Source organism: Lepidochelys kempii, chromosome 1, assembly GCF_965140285.1.
Source record: "Lepidochelys kempii isolate rLepKem1 chromosome 1, rLepKem1.hap1, whole genome shotgun sequence".
NCBI lineage: Eukaryota > Metazoa > Chordata > Testudines > Cheloniidae > Lepidochelys > Lepidochelys kempii.
The window spans coordinates 348,721,250-348,736,413 of NC_136380.1; the positions used below are offsets into that span (position 1 = coordinate 348,721,250).

General features: G+C 49.5%; 1 protein-coding gene across 1 annotated transcript in view; it reads right to left on the reverse strand.

Annotated features, from left to right (window-relative positions):
* Positions 1-15,164, reverse strand: part of AHCYL2 (adenosylhomocysteinase like 2) — a 493,940-nt gene that overhangs the window by 238,063 nt on the left and 240,713 nt on the right. The gene's annotated exons all lie outside the window — the stretch shown is intronic.

The following is a 15,164-nucleotide window of genomic DNA, read 5'->3' on the forward strand; positions in this document are numbered from 1 at the left end:
TTTTACATTTCTATACTGGCAACAGCCCTAGTGCTGACACAGTCGTACCAGCAATAAAAGTGCTTTTGGCACGAAAGCATATTTTGCTCAGGGAACCAGTACAAGCTACGCTGGCAAAAGCTCTTTTGCCAGCATAAGCTGCATCTACACTAGGATGCCAGTGGAGGGTTTGCCAGTGTAGCTATACTGAGAAACCTTTTCTAGTGAGACATGGCTGGTCTGCCTACTTATGTGACCCCCGTCACCACAGCACGAGGTGCCAAAGAAAAGTAAGCTACGGTTGGGCCCGGTTATCACTCACATCCTACAGTTCACTCCAAGTTTGCAGTTCAGGTTCAGAACAACTAGCAGAACCAAAAGACAGCATAATTCTTGAGCCAGAAGAGTACCCAGAAGTTACCTATTACAGAACTGGCCCAACAAAGAAAATAACAGAACGCCACAAGCCATCACCTTCAGCCCCCAACTCAAACCTCTCCAACGCATCATCAAGGATCTACAACCTATCCTGAAGGACGACCCATCACTCTCACAGATCTTGGGAGACAGGCCAGTCCTTGCCTACAGACAGCCCGCCAACCTGAAGCAAATACTCAACAGCAACCACACACCACACATCAGAACCACTAACCCAGGAACCTATTCTTGCAACAAAGCCCATTGCCAACTGTGTCCACATATCTATTCAGGGGACACCATCACAGGGCCTAATCACATCAGCCACACTAACAGAGGCTCGTTCACCTGCACATCTACCAATGTGATCTATACCATCATGTGCCAGCAATGCCCCTCTGCCATGTACATTGGTCAAACTGGACAGTCTCTACATAAAAGAATAAATGGACACAAATCAGATGTCAAGAATTATAACATTCAAAAACCAGTTGGAGAACACTTCAATCACTTTGGTCACTTGATTATAGACCTAAAAGTTGCAATTCTTCAACAACAAAAAATTCAAAAACAGACTCCAACGAGAGACCGCTAAATTGGAATTAATTTGCAAATTGGATACAATTAACTTAGGCTTGAATAGAGACCGGGAGTGGATGTGTCATTACAGAAAGTAAAACTATTTCCCCTTGTTTATTTCCCCCCCTACTGTTCCTCACACATTCTTGTCAACTGCTGGAAATGGCCCACCTTGATTATCACTACAAAAGGTTCCCCCTGCCCCCCGCTGGTAATAGCTCACCTTTCCTGATCACTCTTGTTACAGTCTGTATGATAACACCCATTGTTTCATGTTCTCTGTATATATTAAATCTCCCCACTGTATTTTCCACTGTATGCATCCAATGAAGTGAGCTGTAGCTCACGAAAGCTTATGCTGAAATAAATTTGTTAGTACTTGTGGCACCTTAGAGACTAACAAATTTATTTGAGCATAAGCTTTCGTGAGCTACAGCTCACTTCATCAGATGCATGCAGTGGACACTTAGTCCTCAGTGCCTGGGACTGAACTAGATGACCTCTCGAGGTCCTTTCCAGGCCTACATTCTACGATCCTCCCTCTGTGGGGAGGATGATATAACAAACAGCATATGACAGATGTGTAGTCATGTTCCTTAATACACTGGCAGGCCCTCAGGTACTACGGTGTTGAGTGTGGTATAAAAACCTATATAGAAGAGAAGAGAAATAGTGCTCAAAAGTGTGTGTGCACTCAGAGTTGTAGATACACAAATGGAGGGCAGGTAGGGTCCCTTTTGAAAATGTGTCCCTACGTTGTATGACAAAGTTCCTCCTCTACCTTGGTGGGTCTTGCGCTTATTGGCGGATTTGCTTGCCTTGGAGCTTCACAGCAGCCCTCAGTTTGGCCATTTTCGTGAACCCACAGTCCCGGACACTCCTCCTGTGTCTGACCAGGAGTTGGGAGGTTTGGGAGGAACCCAGGCCCGCCGTCTACTCCAGGTTCCAGCCCAGGGCCCTGTGGATTGCAGCTGTCTAGAGTGCCTCCTGGAACAGCTGTGCGACAGCTACAAAGCCCTGGGCTACTTCCCCATGGCCTCCTCCCAACACCTTCTTTATCCTCACTATAGGACCTTCCTCCTGGTGTCTGATAATGCTTGTACTCCTCAGCCCTCCAACAGTCCGCGTTCTCACTCTCAACTCCTAGCGCCTCTTGCTCCCAGCTCCTTACCCGCGCACCACAAACTGAAGTGAGCTCCTTTTTAAACCCAGGTGCCCTGATTAGCTTGCCTTAATTGATTCTAGCAGCTTCTTGACTGGCTGCAGGTGTTCTAATCAGCCTGTCTGTCTTAATTGTCTCCAGCAGGTTCCTGATTATTCTGGAACCTTCCCTGTTACCTTACCCAGGGAAAAGGGACCTACTTAACCTGGGGCTAATATATCTGCCTTCTATTACTCTCCTGTAGCCATCTGGCCCAACCCTGTCACAGTTGGCATAGGTATAAACAAGGAGAGAATATGGCCAGCAGGTTCTCTGTTCTTGGTGAAGCTGCAGACACTAGGATGAACCCAGTTTGTGTCAGAGACTGAGCCGTGGGTAATCAGGCCTAATGGTCAAAGCAGGAGCTGGGAAGGGGATCCAATTTCAGGGCCAGGGCTGAAGTCAAGAAGCAGTAGCCACAACCCAGGAATCAGTAGCAAAGGATTAGAAACCAGTAGGCACACCAAAGGTCAGGCCTGGAGTCAAGAACCGGAGTCGGGGAGAGGAAGCCAGAGCCAGGAGCAAGTTGGGGTAGCAAAGACTTACAGGAGGAAGGCTGGGACAAGACTAGGAGCAGGGCTGGAGCCAGGTGAGGAGCAGCAGGCACAGGGAGGATCTCAGCCGTGAGGATGAACACGTTGAGCAGCTAGAGAGAGCTGCTGCTGAGCTAAAAGCCAGCCAGCTGCCCTCCCTAACTAATCAGGTGGTGCAGTCAGTCAGGGAGCCTGCTGTAGCCCAGCTGCGCTTGTTGGGTTGCCAGGAGAGTGACTGTTGCAGGGCCTGATCCCTGACAGTTTGATTCAGATCCCAGGGAATCCATGCAGGATGAGTGGATAGAACAATACATCTTTCAAGCTGCGAACAGAGCACATCAGATTTGAGTGAGTGGGCATGGAAGGTGCTCAGTACCTCTGTGGATCAGGCCCAGTATTTGCAAACTAAGGAGGTTTGACTCGTTCACATGAGATGTGAATAACAGTTTATCACCCTCCTCTTTATAACAACTTTTTAGTACTTGAAGACTGTTATCAGGTCCCCCCTCAGTCTTCTCTTCTCCAGACTAAGCAAAACCATTTTTTAAATGTTTCCTTGTAGGTCACATTTTCTAGACCTTTAATCATTTCCATTGCTCTTCTCTGGACGTTTTCCAGTTTATCCACATCTTTCCCGAAGTGTGATGCTCAGACCTGGACGCACTACTCCAGTTGAGGCCTTATCAGCGCAGAGTAGAGCGGAAGAATTACTTCGTGTGTCTTGCACGCAATACTCTGGCTAATACAGCCCAGAATGATGTTTCCTCTTTTTTTGGAAAAGTGTTTGTTACTTTGTTGACTCATATTTAGTTTGTGATCTACTTTTCTGCAGACTCCTTCCTAGCCAGTCAGTTCCCATTTTGTATTTGTGCAATTGCTTGTGCCTTCCGAAGTGGAGTACTTTACATTTGTCCTTATTCAATTTCATCCTATTTATTTCAGACGACTTCTCCAGTTTGCCAAGATCATTTTGAATTCTAATCCTGGCTCCAAAGCACTTGCAACCCCTCCCAGCTCGGTATCATCTGCAAACTTGACAAGTGTACTGCCTCCACCATGATCCAAATCATTTCTGCAGATATTGAATAGAACCAGACCCAGGACAGATCCCTGTGGGACCCCACTCGATATGACCTTCCAGCTTGACTGGGAATGACTGATAACTACTCTCGAGGATGGTTTTCCAACCAGCTATGCACCCACCTTAGAATATGTTTGCCTAGGCTATACTTCTCCAGTTTCCTTTTGAGAAGGTCATGTGAGACAGTATCACGACCCTTACTAAAGTAGAGACATCTCTCATCTACTGCTTCCCGCACTATCCACAAGGTTTGTTTTCCTGTCAAAAGATGGATATTATGCACAGGAGCCAGCTTCTAATTTTCCCTGAGGTGCTCAACCCCCGCTTAGCCCCACAGGCCGTGCCCCCTCTCCACCTCTTCCCCTAAGTCCCCACCTCTGCCCCACCTCCACTCTACCGCTTCTCTCAAGGCCTCACCCCGCCTCTTCCCACTCCTGCTGCACTCCCACCCTGCCTTTTTCTGCCCCCTCCCCCGAGCGCGCCCTGTCCCTGCTCCTCCCCCTTCCTCCCAGCCCCTCCTTCACGCTGCAGAACAGCTGATCAGCAGCCTTCAGGAGGCGCTGGGAGGGAGGGAAGGAGTGGATTGGTGGAGGCCCCAGGTGGGATTGGGGGAAAGGAAAGGAGCTTGGCTGCCAATTTTTTCTCCATGGGTGCTCCAGCCCTGGAGCACCCACAGAGTCGGTGCCTATATTAGGTTGCTTTGACAGGATTTGTTCTTGACTAATCCATGTTGACTGTTACTTATCACCTTCTTTTTTCCTAGGTGCTTACAAATGGATTTTTTGATTATTTGCTCAATTCTTTCTGGGTACCACAGTTAAGCTGGCTGGTCTATAATCCCCTGGGTTGTCCTTATTTCCCATTTTTATAGCTAGGATAATATATTTGCCTTTTTCTAGTCCTCTGGAATCTCTCCTGTCCTCCACAACCTCTCACAGATCATCGCTAATGCCTCAGAGATCTCGTCAGCCCGTTTATTAAGTATTCTAGGATGTATTTTGTCAGGCCCTGCCAACCTGAAGACATCTAAGATCTGATCTACTCTAAAAAGTTCGGTTGGCCCAGTTATGTCGCTCAGGGATGTGAAAAATCCACACCTGTAAATCATGTAGTTAAGCTGAACTAATACCTGGTATAGATAGCACTGGGTTGACAGAGGAATTCAACCTAGTTCCTGGCTCTTGGGAAGGTGGATTACCTACACTGACGGGAGAACCGCTGTAGCGTTTCAAGTGCTAACCTTTTTTGATGAAAACTGAAACAAAAAAAGGCAGTTAACGCTTCTGCCATTGCTACATTTTCTGTGATTGTCTTTCCCTCCTCATTGAGCAATGGGCCTTGGTCTTGGTCTTCCTTTTTGTTTCTTAGGTATTTGGAAAATGTTTTCTTGCTAATTTAATCTCATTTTGTGCTTTGGCCTTTCTAATTTTGTCCCTACACACTTCTGTTGTTTTTTTATATTCATCCTGTGTAATTTGACCTAGTTTCCATTTTTTGTATGACTTATTTTTTTGCATTTCAGGTCCTTCCAGATCTCCTGGTTAAGCCAGTGTGCTCTCTTATCATACTTTCTATCTCTTCTACACACTGGGATAGTTTGCTCTTGAAACATGTACGGTGGAATGTCTTGTTTTGTTTTTAAAAATAGGGATATACCTGTTGCTATGCGTTTATATTAGAGAAGGCAGGGTCACAGAAATCTTCAATGCACTTGGAGTGAAATGTGGTGAGACTTGATGAGGTAGAGAGGCCCCACACTGGCAACAAGTGGGTTAAGGAGGTAGACAGGCTCTCCCCTGGCAATGAAAGGGTTAGGGAAAGCCTGTGGACCCAGCTGGCCCCGCCTCGCTACACATGCAGCCAATGGTGGGCATGGAGAGGGGAGATTAAAGGAGAGGGCCTCGCCCAGTTGAGTGCTGACCAGGATGGAGGACAGAGCTTAGCTTCTCTTGGTGGGAGAGAAGCCTGGTTATAGACCTGAGACTGAGCTTTCTTGCCAAACCAGATCAGCCTCCCTGGAAAGAACAACCGGATGCTGGGAAGGGAATTGGTGGAAGCACAGACTATTTGGCAGACCAGCCCTGAATAGAAGGGTGGGGCTCCTGTCATGCTGTCTGGAGTGGCTCACAACCAGGAGTGCCAACCTCAGGGCAGACACCCCAAATGGGTGGTATATTCTGTAATGAGATTTCACCAACCCTGTACCAAGTGTCAACTCCTAAAGTACTAGAACAGTCTTACCATGGAGTCACAGAGGGTCCCTTTGAGCTCTCCAGCCTGTCTTGCCACCCTGGCTACTTGGTCTTAGTGACAGATGGTCCCTTACACCAGCAATCACGGCAATATTCAGGTTACTCTCAGTCCCAAAGGACCAGTCACTTACTCCAGATCAGCTGTACTCAGATCTCAAACCGAAGACAATGCTTGTAGCCAATCCTGTAACAAACTAACTAAGGGTTTATTAAGGGGGCAGAGGGGGAAGAAATGAGAGTGATTTACAAGGTTAAAATAGGAAACACACACACACAAATGAGTTACAGTCTTAGAGTTAAAAAGGTAATAGAAGTGTCTCTAATAAGCAGCTCTACATACCCTTTAGGGCTGACTCAGGCCAAGCAGCATGGGGATCTCTTGCTTTTGTTTAGGAATCTTTGCCCCTCAGAGTCCAGACAGTGGAAAGAACCCAGTTTCTCCTTGCCAGGGATTTTATCCCCTTCACCCCAGAATCCAAGGTGATGGGATGAGTTCATGCACAGGTCTCCCCTTCCCAGAGGGAGTGAGGAATGCAATCAACAGGGTCTCTGTCCTTTGATGCTACACAATGCCTCGTTTGCCTTCAGTGGACCATGTAGTGTGCAGGAGGAGCACTTTACCTTATTTAATGCTTCTTTTCCTGGTTGGTGAGTGACACAGTTAGAGGTTTACAATGCAAACACTCCATATAACCGTATAACATGGAATACAGATGTTATAAAGTAGGATTAATACATGCAGCATCCTACAAGCAGTTCATAAAGTCTAAACATTAAAAACATGCTTATAACACTAATATCTGTTTTAACCATGCTAATCTACAGGTGACTCGTTTCCAGCTATGCATTTGTCAGAGTTCAGCAAGGTCTGGGGCTTTTGGCATGAGCTGGCACCTGGTCTGCCCATGTCGCAGCCTTACTGAAGGTTTGTGGGACGATCCCAATTTTGAGTTACATTTATTTTTGTTTCTGATTAACGTTGAACCTTAACTGCCCTGAAAGGGATAGGACTGAAGGTTGCTCTGGCCAGAGGGACCTTACTGGGACAGAGACCTGCAGCTGGGTGAGTTGTGTTCTGAAGAGCCACAAAATGACACCACCAGGCAACCCACTCTCCTGCACAGACTAGCTTTGCTCTTATTGTTGAGAGTTTCATTGGGCCAGAGGAGCGACGCTTTCAACCACAGTCTTCAACCCAGAGCTTTAAACGGTCCTTTAGTTAGATACCCTTGGCCCAGGCCATAGAGTGCTTTGAAGATAAGGACTGCGACCTTGAACTTGATTTAAAATTCTATGGGAAGCCAGTGCCGAGAGGAGGACAGGTAAAATGTGTTTGCAATTGCCTCTGTTACTGAGGAGATGCATGGCCCCACAACCAAGGGGTCTAGTGGGGGAGGGGAAGTTTCCCATCACTGCTTTCTGGGGGCATCCCTCCCAGAAGGACTGAAACCGTTTCAGCACCTTCCCCTGGACCCTGCCACCTCTTGGGCGAACCAGCGGATGTTCCTGGCCCACGGTATGGATCACTGCAGAGAGGTCCAGGGGGCTGAGACCGGATGGCTGCCCCTCTCCCCACTGACCGGAGGAGCTCAGCCATCAGGGCCATGAAACCAGCTCCAGGTGGTGCCGGGTCCCGCCTGCTGGCTGCAGTTAGAGGAGCCTGGAGCTGGCCTTTGGCTGGCTTCTCTCTGAGCTTGCCCAGGAACGGGAGGTCTGACGCCGGGAGAGCTGGCCAGGCCTGACGTGCCCAGAGTGGTGTTGGAATTATAGGATACCACCATGACACCAATTTAACAGTAAATTCCTTTATTAAATGCGAAGGCAGAATGGTATTTGTGCAGCCACTGCAAACGTGCGGTGAATGCCTATGCAATTATTACAGGCCTAGCCCCAGGATGCTCAAACCCATGTTGGCTGGTTCCAACAGGACCGGCAGTCACGAGTAACGAAGCCTTTAAGAGTCCACCCTTTTGTACCTTATTCATCGGGACCTACGTGAGCATGGTCACTACTTCTTGAGTCCTTTTCGTTGCTAAAACTCGTCCGAACCATTCTTGATAATGGAGGTCTCTTCTTCCAAGACTTCCTTCCAATCTTATCAGCCACATTCCAGGTCCAGTGTTTCCAATCAAGGGCTCTGCAATGATCATACACCCTTACCCCACCACCTAGACACCCAAGAACTGCCCAGGGGAAACCAAGGCACCCCCACACCACTCGGAGGAAACATCAAGAACAGTCCCACTTCGTCACACATACCACCTTTCAAGGCCTTCCCACCACCACTAAGAACCTGCACTTTGCACAGACTGCAACACATATGTATATACCTTTTAGACAAGCTAATTTAACCCTTTGTCTCTATCTAATCCCACATGTGGGTTTCTTCAGTGTTGGTCTGACTATTGCATGCAAGGGCTAAGGTTTCAAAATGTGCATACAAATATTTGTATGTGCAAAGCTGGCAAAGTGTCCTTATTTGGCCTTTGGTGTCTATGGAGTTGCCTCTGGGGGTTCCAGGTCCTTGACTTAGGCTTTACAATGTCTCCATCCTCTCCTCTTCAAGGGGTGGAGAAGAGGTTTATGCCCCTTCCACAAAGAGGGTGGGTTGTAGTGGAACCCAGGTCCTCTGTCCCCATCAGGCTCCGACCCAGGGCCTTTGAGAGGCAGTGATTGCAAATACTCTGGAGTGCTTCAGGCCTCCTCCCTGGGCCACTCACTTCTCCATAAGGCCTCAAAAGTCCTTCCCCTGATGTCCAACAGAAAATAGCAGAAACAACAGACTCTTCAGCCTAGCGGGGCTTAGCTGGCAGCCTTCTTCTTTGTGGCCTCGCCCCCAGCTTCACAGTGGCCCAGGTTCCTGGGTTTCACTCCCACCGCCCAGGATCTGTCATGCTCTCCCTCTGCCCAGGGCTTCCGGCAGGCTGCAGTCCCTGATCAGCCCCTGTCTCCAACCAAGCTTCCAGCTCAGGACTCAGCCCCAGAGAGAAAGCTCTCAGCTGGGTCTCTTCCCTTGCCCCACCTCTAGGGCCAGGGGTGGCTGCCGCTGCTTACAGGCCCCTCTCTTGCCGTCAGGAGCAGAGTGGGTTGGGTAGGATAGGTCATGTCTCCCCCTTCTGAGCCATCTGGCTCCCTGTTAAGCTCCTTGTCCAAGTGTTGGAGCAGGGCCTATAGCAGGTGCAGTGGGGCAGTGTTGGCTGGTCCCAGAATTGCTCCTTAACCCCTGTGGGGTTTATACACACAACCACAGACCCTAAGAAAGAGAGACCACGGCACATTCCCCGCTGCATGCCAAACCCACAGATCATTGCCGTTCACCAGCAAACAACAGCAGAGCATCTAAAGACTAGAAGTTCAGAGATTCCTAAGGCCAGAAGGGAATATTAGATCATCTAGTTTGACCTCCTGTGGTAAGATGGGCCACTGAATTTCACCCAGTCACCTTCCCCCCTGCGCATATTGAGCTCAATGACTTGTGTTTGAAGAAAGCATCTTCCAGAAAGGCAGCCAGTCCTGATACAAAGACATCAGTAGAATCCACCGCTTCCCTGGATAGTTTGTTCCAATGGCTAATCGCCTGCGCTGTTAAAAATGTGTGCCTTATTTCCAATTGCAATTTGTGTGGCTTCAGCATCCAGCCATTGGTTGTTCTTCTTCTGTCTTTCTCCGCTAGATCGAAGAGCCTTTTAGTACCTGGTATTTCTCCCCATGAAGGTCCTGATACACTGTGATGAGGTCACCTCTCCATCTTCTTTTTGATAAATTAAACCAGCAGTTCTCAAACTGTGACTCGGGACCCCGTTTTAACGGAGTCACCAGGGTTGTCTTAGACTTGCTGAGGCCCGGGGCCAAAGCCCGAGCCTCACTGCCCAGGGCCAAAGTCCGAGGGCTTTGTCCCTGGGCGATGGAGCTCAGGTTAAAGGCCCCCTGCCTCAAGCTGAAGCTCTTGGGCTTTGGCTTTGACCCTCCCTGGGATCCAGGGCGGTGGGGCTCAGGATTTGGCTTTGGTCCCCCACCCCCAGGGGCGGTGGGATTAGGGCAGGCTCAGGCTTTGGTCCCTCTCCTGCCCCTGGGGTTGTTTAGTCATTTCTGTTGTCAGAAGGGGGTTATAGTGCAATTAAGTTGGAGAACCCCTGAATTAAACAGATCAAGCTCTTTCACTCTCTCACTATGAGACATTTTCTCCAGCACTGGCATCATTTTTGTGGACTCATCTTCTCTGCACTCTGCAATTTTTCAGCCTCGGGTTGCTGGGAACGTGATCGCCAGCAGTACAAAGATTCCTGTGAAAACACAACCCAGTTGTGGAGGAAGCCAAAATAAACTTTGCAGCACAGGATGGGCAAAGCAGAGCTGCAGACTCAACCTCAGACACAAGCATCTCTCTTCCCTTCTGCTCCCACCCCCACTGGCAAATTGTGCTTCACTGCAAAGATCCACTGAAGACTGAGAAAGACACCTCAGAGCAGAGAGAAGGGCTCATCCCACCGGCCTTCCTGAGTTTGGTTGGACCATACAAAAGCCCTGGGCAATGTCTGGGCTGCTCTGTGTGAACCTGACTCCTGCACCTCCTGGCTGGTGAATGCCTGGCAAGGACACCCACACACATCACTGGATAAGACCATTCAAGCTTTTTTTCAGAACAGGCAACCCACCTGCCAGACCCGAACCCAACTACTTCTCAAGGAACCAAACGTCAGGTGTCAATGTGACGGTTGCCATCTTGGCCAGCACCAGGGATCTCCAGAGCTAGGAGCATGAATCTCTGCAGCTTAAGCTAAAAAGCCAGGCTGTGTAGCTGAGGGCTGGAACAGACTCAAATTTCTCCAGGGACTTGGGACACATAAACACATCCTGAGCTGTGATTTCCATTGATTCTAAGGCCAGAAGGAACTAGACTGACCTAATGCATAACACAGGCCAATAATAATTCCTGTTTGACCTAGAACAGATCGTTGAGAAAAACAGCCAGTCTTGATTTGAAAGTGTTCAGTGATAGAGAATCCACCACGACCCAGTAAATTGTTCCAGTGGTTAAAATCCCTCATCTGGCTTAAGCTAAGGCCTTTCTTCCTACACCCCAGAACTAGATAAGTTCATGGAGGATAGGTCCATCAATAGGTATTAGCCAGGATGCTGTCCCTAGCCTCTGTTTGCCAGAAGCTGGGAATGAGCGACAGGGGATGGATCACTTGATGATTCCCTGTTCTGTTCGTTCCCTCTGGGGCACCTGGCATTGGCCATTGTTGGAAGACAGGATACTGGGCTAGATGGACCCTTGGTCTGACCCAGTATGGCCACTCTTATGTCCTTTTTCTAAGCAAACACCCTTGAGATGGCCATGAAAATCCACCAACATCCTAAACCATTCACAATCAGACTGAAAAACGTGGCTCTGGGTTGTGTGCTCTCAGGGCTGGACTCTCAACTTGAGAGCTCCTTAGGATGAGTCACCAAACCTGAGTGAATTCAGAGCACGGTGCAAACTCAGCCCTATCTGCATGGGCCCTGCTAACAAAGGCTGATGACCCTGAGGATCATTTCAGGGGACAACGAGAACAGCAATTTAAAGAGCAGCAGCTGGAGCTGAGAGCAGCAAAGGCAGCATATCAAGCTGAGGGCATTGGCTAGATACTGTGGCAGAGGGCAGTATTTAAAATGATGCTCACGAGGAGAGAGAAGACCGGCTGCTGGTCCCCAGGGAAAGGCCACTGGAGTGGGAATCCAAAGACACCTGTTGTATCTTGGCTTTCAGACAGCGAGCTCTTTGGGGGAGGTGTTGTAATGTATTAGATGCTTGTACAGCTCCCAGCAGAGTGGGGCTCAATCTGATGGAGTCCTCTAGGTGCTACCTCAATATAAATGTTTAACCACCACTACGACTAACGAGGTCTTGAACTTGACCTCCTCCATGTGCTTGATATCACAAGATACTAAAGCTCACTGATGTGGGTAACACCCAGAACACTTCTCGTGGGGAAGGTTTTCTAGAACCTTATTACTCGGCAAGGAGAGACTCGCGAGAACTCCCGTAATACTGTGGAAAGTGGAGCAGCTCTGGAGTTCAAAGTCCTGGATTCAAAACCAGCAAAGCACGTAGCGTCTGAGACAGCTTCCACCGTATGCCCCAGCCCTGATCTGGAGACACTAGCCCACTGGGGGAAGAGGGGAATTCAGGCTCCAGAGCCACAGCTGTGCCTAGCCCCTCTGCTGAGGCTGCCAATAACGTGGGATAATCAGTGCTAGCGGGTTTCAGAAGCAAACACCTGTCTGCCTAGGAACTGGACTGCAATTCCCGTCACAAAGGCTGAGAACTGTTGGCAGGAACAACCATCAGCCTCTCTCGATCAAGGCTGGATTTGAAGCAGGGATCGAGCACGAATTATACTGACTGCCCCTCAGGCCGGCCGCTCCTCTCGGGCTGCTGCTGTTCATCCAACATGTGAAGAAAGGCCACCATGCCACAGCTTTCAGCAGGAAATATTTACAAGTTTTTCTCCTGGAGGGCCTGCTGTGGGGTGGGACGGGAGCTGCTGGCCTCACTCCCAAGCTAAATAAAGAGGTGCTTTGCAGCGGTTGCCAAAATACATGCGTCTCCCCCTTCGACTCCCCGGGCCAATGGCTGCCGTGATGGGAATGCAGATTTGCTCCTGCCTGGCAGGACCAGAATAACCAGGCAGGCACTTCGAGCCAAGCCAGCAAGCGCAGGACAGACTGTTCTGCTAAACCTACGGCCTAGCACAGCGCCCAAAATCTGCACGGAGAACTGGTCCTACGCTGGGACCACCTTGGAGTTGCAATGGTCATCAATGACAGCTAGGCCCAGAGCGCCATCTCGTGGCAAAGGGCTGCTCCAGCTTTTCCCTTCTCTAGACTGTATAAGCCCCTGTGGAATATTTAGCATCAGCGGGCCCCACCGGCTGCTGTGCACCCCCATGCAGGAGAACGGTTGCTGAATCGTGGCATTGTCACCCTTCCAAATGAGTGCAGGCGAGGGCGTCTTTGATCGCTCTTTCAGAAAGACCTAACTTAAAAATGGTGTGAATTTAGCAAAAATAAAGGGTTGATGCTACTGTCTTGAGTGTTACAGGAAGGGAGGTGCGCATAGCTCTAGTGATACCCCTCAATCCTGACCCACAGCCCCTTGTTATTCCAGCCCTGCCCCCAACTCTGCCGGTGCCCCTCAATCCCGACTCACAGCCCCCTGTTATTCCAGCCCTGCCCCCCAGCTCTGCCGGTGCCCCTCAATCCCGACTCACAGCCCCCTGTTATTCCAGCCCTGCCCCCCAGCTCTGCCGGTGCCCCTCAATCCTGACCCCCTGCTATTCCAGTCCTGATCTCTCCCCACGCACACTTCTGCTGATGGCCCTTAATTCAGCCTCACAGCCCCCCCCCCCCCCAACATTCCAGTCCGGGCTCCCGCTCCCCTGCCCAGCTCTGCTGCTGCTCCTCACTTCTGACCTGTGCCCTGCCCCAGCCATTCCAGCCCTGCGCTCTCCCCACCCGCACAGCTCAGCTGGAGCCACAGGTGTGGCAGCTGGTGGGGAAAAATGCTGCCCGCTTCTTCTCATCCCACATCTCTTCAGCGCCCCCTTCTCCTTCCCCCTGACCTCAGTAAGGCCTCCTGGCCGCCAACCTAAACCACACCTTCCCCTGGAGCATGTGGCCACCATCAGACAAGATGCTGGATCACATGGCCCATTGGTACACAGGGCCAGGACAGAGCTGCCCTGCAGCTCAGCGGGGAGCAGGCAGACCAATGGGCAAACTCAGGGAGGTGAATTTTCAGCAGGGTTCAAGCATGGATGCCCCCAACCAACTCCCGTAAACTCAGGCACCAGCCAACCCTGTTGCATAGCAGTAACACAAGGAGCAGGGCTGTCCAGTGCATCCGCTCCACCCTCCGGCATGTGGCCATTGCAATGTATAGTCCCCTCCCCTCCTCTGCTGCAGCACGGACTCCTCCAGACAGCCCAGGCTGCAAGGATCCCTGGTTCTTGCCAAGGGGGACAATTCTTCATCCCAGGCCCTGCACATACACTCGGGCCTGCCCTGCACTCCCCCACCGCTTGGAGAAAAAGGCTTCAGATTAACAAGTATGTAAAGCTAAGGAAGCAATCTGCTCCCCGGACAGATTTGCCTGCCCTCCTGCAAATGAGTGATTGGAACTATACCTAACAGAACTGGGGATTCCCCTATACACCTCTCTATTCTATATGCATCAGGCTGACAGGTGCCAGCCTGGAGTAAGGGGGTAGGGTAACAGCCTGTTTTTTCCCCGCGTTCTAGAGGCAGGTGGAGTTTGATGTAGCCAGTTTAAAACGGACGCCGTCCACCCAAAAATACTTTGTCCCTGTTATTCATTGTCCTCCTTCAAATCCCTTAAAACTCTCCTTTGCTGTGATGCCTACATAGAAACTTGACAACGATTAGGCAGCTGATGTGCTGAGACAGCTGCTGATCAATAGTGTCTCATGGTTTCCTTGTACTTGCCCACCTGTCTGTATCCATCTGTTGTCTCTGGTCTTAGAGTAAGTTCTTTGCGGCGGGAACCGTCTTTTTGTTCTGGGTTTTGCAGCACCTAGTGACATGGGATCCGGGTCCTGGGTATTATCATAATACAAATAATAATGAGTTATAAGAAATACCTGAGATCGCAGGAGCAGAAAGAAGTTAGCAAGAAAATCCTCTTTTTCCAACCTGGTTTCCTTTGTGCATTCGGCAGCATTTTATTTAGGGTCAATTTCCCTGTTTTCCCTGGATAGCTGGCTGGCCAACTTCTCTCTTGCTGAAACTGCCTTTGTAAATTTCAACAAGGGAGCAGAAAAATCCCTTATAAATATTTTTAGAAGAATTATATGAAATCAGGACATGATATTGAAAGGGATTTTAAAAAATTAGTTAATGTCAAAAACAATCTAAATTAACACCAGGCCTTTAAGTATAGTGTCCAATTGGCTTATAAACAGGAGTAAAATAATCCATTTAGATCCATTTACACTGACTGATGTGCATTGTTAGAAAATAGGCTGGTCTCCTGGTTTTAGGGTGTTCTGTGGGCAGTGATGCAAGGGCAGAGTTAAGGCTGTTTGGGTGATCTCATCTGTGCATTCCCAATGTTT